This window comes from Oncorhynchus tshawytscha, linkage group LG24 (assembly GCF_018296145.1).
Source record: "Oncorhynchus tshawytscha isolate Ot180627B linkage group LG24, Otsh_v2.0, whole genome shotgun sequence".
NCBI classification, from domain to species: domain Eukaryota; kingdom Metazoa; phylum Chordata; class Actinopteri; order Salmoniformes; family Salmonidae; genus Oncorhynchus; species Oncorhynchus tshawytscha.
Window position 1 is genome coordinate 20,186,876 of NC_056452.1, and position 8,858 is coordinate 20,195,733.

The following is an 8,858-nucleotide window of genomic DNA, read 5'->3' on the forward strand; positions in this document are numbered from 1 at the left end:
GACGGAGATTTGTCTTCCAACAAGACAATGATCCAAAACATAAAGCAAAATCTACAATGGAATGGTTCAAAAATAAACATATCCAGGTGTTAGAATGGCCAAGTCAAAGTCTAGACCTGAATCCAATCGAGAATCTGTGGAAAGAACTGAAAACTGCTGTTCACAAATGCTCTCCATCCAACCTCACTGAGCTCGAGCTGTTTTGCAAGGACGAATGGGAAAAAAATTCAGTCTCTCGATGTGCAAAGCTGATAGAGACATACCCCAAGCGACTTACAGCTGTAATCACAGCAAAAGGTGGCGCTACAAAGTATTAACTTAAGGGGGCTGAATAATTTTGCACGCCCAATTTTTCAGTTTTTGATTTGTTAAAAAAGTTTGAAATATCCAATAAATTGTGTCCCACTTGTTGTTGATTCTTCACAAAAAAATACAGTTTTATATCTTTATGTTTGAAGCCTGAAATGTGGCAAAAGGTCGCAAAGTTCAAGGGGGGCGAATACTTTCGCAAGGCACTGTATATACATACATACCACATGCACACCTTTTTTAGAATATACCTTTATTATTTCCCACAAACCCTACCACCCCTCCCCCAATCGGAGTAAACTAATAAACAATAACACTTAGGCTTCTACCTTCAGTTTATACATATTATACACATTTTACAGACACAATCTATTTTACCATAGTTATATTTAGTTTGTTTTTAGTCCTTTTAGGACCTCTATTTCTAATGTCCATTCAGTTTGGAAATCATTCAGTTTGATTTCTATTTGTAACTGTGCTATTTCACCAAATTTCTGAACCTGTATACATTTTTACAGACCCCGTATGTTTTACATTGGTTATCTTGTTATTAGTCCCACCCTTCAGCTCCATTCAACCCCTCCCATCTATTTCTTAACACCATTCATTTTCAATTTCAATTTGTCATATATTTTTCAACTGTGCTGTGATGCTTCACAAAAGTACTGAACCTTTCTATTCTCATAGCTTCTACAGATTGTAAATTAAAGATGAATATTTTTGCTAAAATAATTATTATATTATTGATTGATTGACCATGACTTTTCAAATCACCCAGTATTGCTGTCTGCAGCTTTAATTCTAGACAAATGTTGCAATTCTGTATCCCCCATTTATATAACATTCTATTGGTTGCAAGAATTTTGTATAATAATTTAAATTGAAAAATTCAAAGTTTAGAATCCGGTGTTGTTTTGCGTGTCAATTCATAAACCATGTGCCATGGAATCGGTACATCGAAAATCTCTTCTCAACCATTTTGCAATTTATATTTCACAGCTGTCCATTTTTTGGTCCTTAAATAAAATTGGTATATGTTTTTATTTATCACAATTTTCTTTAACCATTTACGGTCTTTAATGCCAGGCCGACAGACAAGTTCCTTACTTTTTCCCCCTTCTACTTGCCTCTTCCATTTTTGTGGTAATGCTGCAATTAGTTGGTTGTAATTTTGGGTAGAGCAGATATTTCCATATGTCTGTGTTAGCTGCATGTGTGACATAACTCCACCAGTCCTATTTATGATATAATTTACAAAAATTATACCTTTTTTTGATATTGAAAAATGTGTTTTTTATCAATTAGTATATTTGAGTTTAACCATGATATTTGTTGTATCATTTGTTCTGTCTTTTCAGGTGGATTACATTGAAATTGGAACTAACTTTCTAAGGCTTGTTTAAAAAAAAAAAAAATATTTGGGGGATTATTTGATTTTCAAATAACCAAAAGTGAGCAATGGTTATCTGACTAAAGGGAAAAAGGCCATTCTTGAACATGGGGTGAGATATTCTTACTAATTTACGAGAGAACCATTTTGGATTTAAGTATAACTTAAGATGTCCTCTTTGTGCAGGAGGTGTAATTGTTCGTTGTAAACAAGGTTGAATAGTTAAAGGGGGCTGTTGGCATTTTATCATATACCTGTATCACACATGTCACCAGTGCAACATCTTTCTCCAACACACAACATACATTCTTTATCATTGGACAGTACATTTATCTCCAGGGTCCAGACAGTGATGAATACTCTGTAAAGTATCCATCATATAATGAATACAGGGCTTACACCAGAATCAGGGCCCAGATAAACAAAGCTGACATGCAATCAATTCCAATAGGACAATAGGTTCCACTACATAAAACCTCAACAAGCCCACTCCTATGCCTCAAATGTCTTCTCTTGCACGTCAAAACGTCTTGAACTGAAAAGTGATACAGTGCCATCTATTGGATACTCAACAACTTCAAAAGAAAACACTGGAAGGTAAGCATTAGGTATGGCGGAAGTGATGCCCTTTGGAAGCATCACACTGACAAGGGAAAAGTTATTAGTCAACAAGGACAGTTATTCCACTGCCTATAAAAACCTTGGGATATCAGACAGAGCATAGTTTGGTGCAGAATTTATGACATGTAACTTAACAACAAATGATTTACAGTACATCAATCAAGGATCCAAGGATTCACAAATAGCTCGTTTATTTTTGATGAGGCAGTTTGAGTTGAAAGGATTCGCCACCAAGTTCCAAGAAGCACTAAGCCAACTGTTCAAACCTGAGATCTCTGTAATGAACATTAACCAGACAGGAATACAATGCAGAATGAACAACGTGCTGCCAGAACATTAAACAACCACAGCATATAAGTGTCAATTAACTTCACATTATTTCAAATGACTGACAGGGCTCATACAAACAATCTAAGGACAGGGAAACAGTTACATGAACTACATGTGTTGTTTTCGCTGCACAGTCTCGTGTCATCCGTGTGTTGTATAAAACAAACAGCATTCAAAGCAACAAAGACTTTGATTATCCTTCACTGTAGAGAGGCTTGAGATGATGACAATTTGAATGAAGCCCTTTGTAGGCAGTGACAAAGAGAAATTGAGAATCGCTGTGGCCACCATTACTGAATGAATGGACACTGATCCTAATGTTTTAACTGTCACTATGGAGACCAAACAATTCAACCTCTAACTGGATAATAATCTAAACTGTGTCCAGCGGCTGATTACAATACTGGATAAATAAGCCAGGGTTGTGTTCATTAGGAATAGTCACCAAAAGGAAGAAAAACTGACTGAAACCACCTAGGCTTGTCCACTAAGAAACATTAATTATCAGTTGCACAACTTTACGATGTGCCCTAATGAATACGACCCAAACATTCCCACAAGGCAAACCTTGAGATCACGGATTTTGACAGGAATACATATCCTATAGGTCATTCATTTATAATAACTCAGACCTAGGACACTTTGGCATAGACATGTCAATAAATGAACAAGCTAGTACAAGAAAAATAAATAATTAAACTTTTTGCCATGTGCTCTATTGTAACAAATACTTTTCTTTAATTACAGTGATAGACTTGAACTAGTTGTAGTTGACCTACATAGTCTTTGTTAGTATGGATACAGTCTTTGTTAGAACGGATACCGTCTTTGTTAGAACGGATACAGTCTTTGTTAGCATGGATACAGTCTTTGTTAGACGGATACAGTCTTTGTAAGAATGGATAGGGTACCATTGTTTGTACATGCATTTAGTAAAGCTGTTGCTGCACCGAACATAACAGAAACAGGCTAAGAGGTTCTACTTTATAATTCAACGGCTGTGCTTCCCTCCTCGGTACCACTGTTATCCAGCCGCAGAGGCATCTGATAGGTGATCAAAAACTCTTGACAGGCCTAGAGAGGAGCATTGACAGAGGTGTCAGATTAACCCAATTTAAACTGCTTGGTAGTCCAAAGGGCTTGCTACCAATTCAATTCAAGGGGCTTTATTGGCATGGGAAACATATGTTAACATTGCCAAAGCAAGTGAAGTAGATAATAAACAAAAGAAAAATAAACAATAAAAAAATGGACAGTAAACATTACACTTACAGAAGTTCCAAAAGAATAAATACATTTCAAATGTCATATTATGTCTATATACAGTGTTGTAACGATGTGCAAATGGTTAAAGTACATAAGGGAAAATACATAAACATACAGTAAATATGGGTTGTATTTACAATGGTGTTTGTTCTTCACTGGTTGACCTTTTCTTGTGGAAACAGGTCACCAACCTTGCTGCTGTGATGGCACACTGTGGTATTTCACCCAATAGATATGGGAGTTTATCAAAATCGAGTTTGTTTTCTAATTCTTTGTGAATCTGTGTAATCTGAGGGAAATATGTGTCTCTAATATGGTCATACCTTTAGCAGGAGGTTAGGAAGCGCAGCTCAGTTTCCACCTCATTTCATGGGCAGTGTGCACATAGCCTGTCTTCTATACAGCAGCCTTTCTCAATAGCAAGGCTATGCTCACTGAGTCTGTACATAGTCAAAGCTTTCCTGAAGTTTAGGTCAGTCACCGTGGTCAGGTATTCTGCCACTGTGTACTCTCTGTTTAGGGTCAAATAGCATTCTAGTATGCTCTGTTTTTTTGTAAATTCTTTACAATGTGTCAAGTAATTGCCTTTTTGTTTTCTCATGATTTTGTTGGGTCTAATTGTGTTGCTGTCCTGGGGCTCTGTGGGGTCTGTTCATCTCTCTGTAGGTGATTGCTTTGTTAGGGAAGGTTTGGGAATTGCTTTCTTTTAGGTGGTTGTCGAATTTAACGTCTCTTTTCTGGATTCTGATCATTAGCGGGTATCGGCCTAATTCTGCTCTGCATTATTTGGTGTTTTACGTTGTACATGGAGGAGATTTTTGCAGAATTCTGCATGCAGTCTCATTTGGTGTTTGTCCCATTTTGTGAATTATTGATTGGTGAGCAGACCCCAGACCTCACAATCATATAGGGCAATGGGATCTGTAATTGATTCAAGTACTTTTAGCCAGATCCTAATTGGTATGTCAAATTTTATGTTCCTTTTGATGGCATAGAAGGCCCTTCTTGCCTCATCTCTCAGATTGTTCACAGCTTTGTGGAAGTTACCTGTGGAGCTGATGTTTAGGCCAAGGTATGTATAGTTTGTGTGCTCTTGGGCAACAGTGTCTAGATGGAATTTGTATTTGTGGTCCTGGCGACTGGACCACAAATACATTATTTTGGTCTTACTGAGATTTACTGCCAGGGCCCAGGCCTGGCAGAATCTGTGCAGAAGATCTAGGTGCTGCTGTAGGCCCTCCTTGGTTGGTGACATAAGCACCAGATCATCAGCAAAGAGTAGACATTTGACTTCAGATTGTAGTAGGGTGAGGCAGGGTGCTGCAGAAGGTTCTAGTGCCCTTGCCAATTCATTGATATTTCTGTGCCTGGAAATGCAATTGCTCAGCCTCTGACCGCAAGGCACTACAGAGGGTAGTGCGTACGGCACAGTACATCACTGGGGCAAAGCTGCCTGCCATCCAGGACCTCTATACCAGGCGGTGTCAGAGGAAGGCCCTGAAAATTGTCAAAGACCCCAGCCACCCCAGTCATAGACTGTTCTCTCTACTACCGCATTGCAAGCAGTACCGGAGTGCCAAGTCTAGGACAAAAAGGCTTCTCAACAGTTTTTACCCCCAAGCCATAAGACTCCTGAACAGGTAATCAAATGGCTACCCGGACTATTTGCATTGTGTGTCCCCCAACCCCTCTTTTTACGCTGCTGCTACTCTCTGTTTATCATATATGCACGGTCACTTTAACTATACATTCATGTACATACTACCGCAATTGGGCCGACCAACCAGTGCTCCCGCACATTGGCTAACCGGGCTATCGGCATTGTGTCCCATCCACCACCCGCCAATCCCTCTTTTACGCTACTGCTACTCTCTGTTCATCATATATGCATAGTCACTTTAACCATATCTACATGTACATACTACCTCAATCAGCCTGACTAACCGGTGTCTGTATGTAGCCTTGCTACTTTTATAGCCTTGCTACTGTTTATAGCCTCGTATATAGCCACACTACTGTTATTTTTCACTGTCTTTTTACTGTTGTTTTTATTTCTTTGCTTACCTATTGTTCACCAAACACCTTTCTTGCAATATTGGCTAGAGCCTGTAAGTAAGCATTTCACTGTAAGGTCTACTCTACACCTGTTGTATTTGGCACACGTGACAAATACACTTTGATTTGATATATGTTGAAGAGGGTGGGGTTTAAGCCTTTGTTTTGGATTGTTTGTCAATTGGGGTGTGCACGGTGAATATGTGGTCTGTCGTATGATAATTTGGTAAAAAGCCAAGTTGACATTTGCTCAGAACATTGTTTTCACTGTGTAAATGTACAAGTCTGCTGTTAATGATAATGCAGAGGATTTTTCCCAAGGTTGCTGTTGACACAGATCCCACGGTAGTTATTGGGGTCAAATTTGTCTCCACTTTGTGGATTGGGGTGATCAGTCCTTGGTTCCAAATACTGGGGAATATGCCAGAGCTAAGATTTATGTTAAAACTTTTTTAGGATTGGGGGTCCCTTGCGGGATGGTTGAGCTAACGTAGGCTAATGCGATTAGCATGAGGTTGTAAGTAACAAGAACATTTCCCAGGATATAGACATATCTGATATTGTCAGAAAGCTAAAATCCTTGTTATTCTAACAGCACTGTCTAATTTACAGTAGCTATTACAGTGAAAGAATACCATGCTATTGTTTGAGGAGAGTGCACATTTGGGCGGTCATGATGCAACATTTTTAACAGAAATACAATGGTTCATTGGATCTGTCTAAAAAGTTACACATACACTGCTGCCATCTAGTGAAAGAAATCAAAATTGCACCTGGACTGGAATAATACATTATGGCCTTTCTCTTGCGTTTCAAAGATGGTAAAAAAACTTTTTTTTTGTTTGTATTATCTTTTACCAGATCTAAGGTGTTATAATCTCCTACATTCCTTTCACATTTCCACAAACTGCAAAGTGTTTCCTTTCAAATGGTACCAAGAATATGCATATCCTTGCTTCAGGGCCTGAGCTACAGGCATGTAGATTTGGGTATGTCATTTTAGGTGAAAATTTAAAAAAAGGGTCCGATCCTTAAGAGGGTTTATGTGCAGCCAATTGGAATTTGTTGACTGTAGATTTTATCATTTCATTGAGGATACCATCAACACCACGGGCTTTTTTGGGTTGGAGGGTTTATATTTTGTTCTATAGTTCATTCAAGGTAATTGGATAATCCAGTGGGTTCTGGTAGTCTTTAATAGTTTAAGACTTGTATTTGAACATGTACAGTTGAAGTCGGAAGTTTACATACACCTTAGCCAAATACATTTAAACTCAGTTTTTCACAATTCCTGACATTTAATCCTAGTAAAAATTCCCAGTCTTAGGTCAGTTAGGATCACCACTTTATTTTAAGAATGTGAAATGTCAGAATAATAGTAGAGTGAATTATTTTTTTCAGCTTTTATTTCTTTCATCACATTCCCAGTGGGTCAGAAGTTTACATGCACTCAATTAGTATTCGGTAGCATTGCCTTTAAATTGTTTAACTTAGGTCGAACATTTGGGTAGCCTTCCACAAGCTTCCAACAATAAGTTGGGTGAATTGTGGCCCATTCCTCCTGACAGAGCTGGTGTAACTGAGTCAGGTTTGTGGGCCTCCTTGCTCGCACATGCTTTTTCAGTTCTGCCTACAGAAAATTATCTATGGGATTGAGGTCAGGGCTTTGTGATGGCCACTCCAATACCTTGACTTTGTTGTCCTTAAGCCATTTGCCACAACTTTGGAAGTATGCATGGGGTCATTGTCCATTTGGAAGACCCATTTGTGACCAAGCTTTAACTTCCTGACTGATGTCTTGAGATGTTGCTTCAATATATCCACATAATTTTCCTGCCTCACGATGCCATCTATTTTGTGAAGTGCACCACTTCCTCCTGCAGCAAATCACCCCCACAACATGATGCTGCCACCCCCATGCTTCAAGGTTGGGATGGTGTTCTTCGGCTTGCAAGCCTCCCCCTTTTTCCTCCAAACAAAACGATGGTCACTATGGCCAAAGAGTTCCATTTCTTTTTCATCAGACCAGAAGACATTTCTCCAAAACGTACGATCTTTGTCCCCATGTGCAGTTGCAAACCATAGTCTGGCTTTTTTATGGCGGTTTTGGAGCAGTGGCTTCCTCCTTGCTGAGCGGTCTTTCAGGTTATGTCAGTATAGGACTCGTTTTACTGTGGATATAGATACTTTTGTACCTGTTTCCTCCAGCATCTTCACATGGTCCTTTGCTGTTGTCCTGGGATTGATTTGCATTTTTCTCACCAAAGTACGTACATTTCTAGGAGACAGAATGCTTCTCCTTCCTGAGCGGTGTGATGACAGGTTGGGCCCATGGGGTTCATACTTGCGTACTATTGTTTGTACAGATGAACGTGGTACCTTCAAGCGTGTGGAAATTGCTCCAAAGGATGAACCAGACTTGTGGAGGTCTACAATTTCTTTCTGAGGTCTTAGCAGGATTTTTTTTTTAAATCCCATGATGTCAAGCAAAGAGGCACAGAGTGTGAAGGTAGACCTTGAAATACATCCACAGGTACACCTCCAATTGACTCAAATGATGTCAATTAGCCTATCAGAAGCTTCTAAAGCCATGACATTATTTTCTGGAATTTTCCAAGCTGTTTAAGGTAACAGTCACCTCAGTGTATGTAAACTTCTGACCCACTGGAATTGTGATACAGTGAATTATAAGTGAAATAATCTGTCTGTAAACAATTGCTGGAAAAATGACTTGTGTCATGCACAAAGTAGATGTCCTAACCGACTATAGTTTGTTAACAAGAAATTTGTGGAGTGGTTGAAAAACTAGTTCTAATGACTCCAACCTAAGTGTATGTAAACATCCGACTTCAACTGTATATGTTTTTGATGTTTGTTCTTTGATATA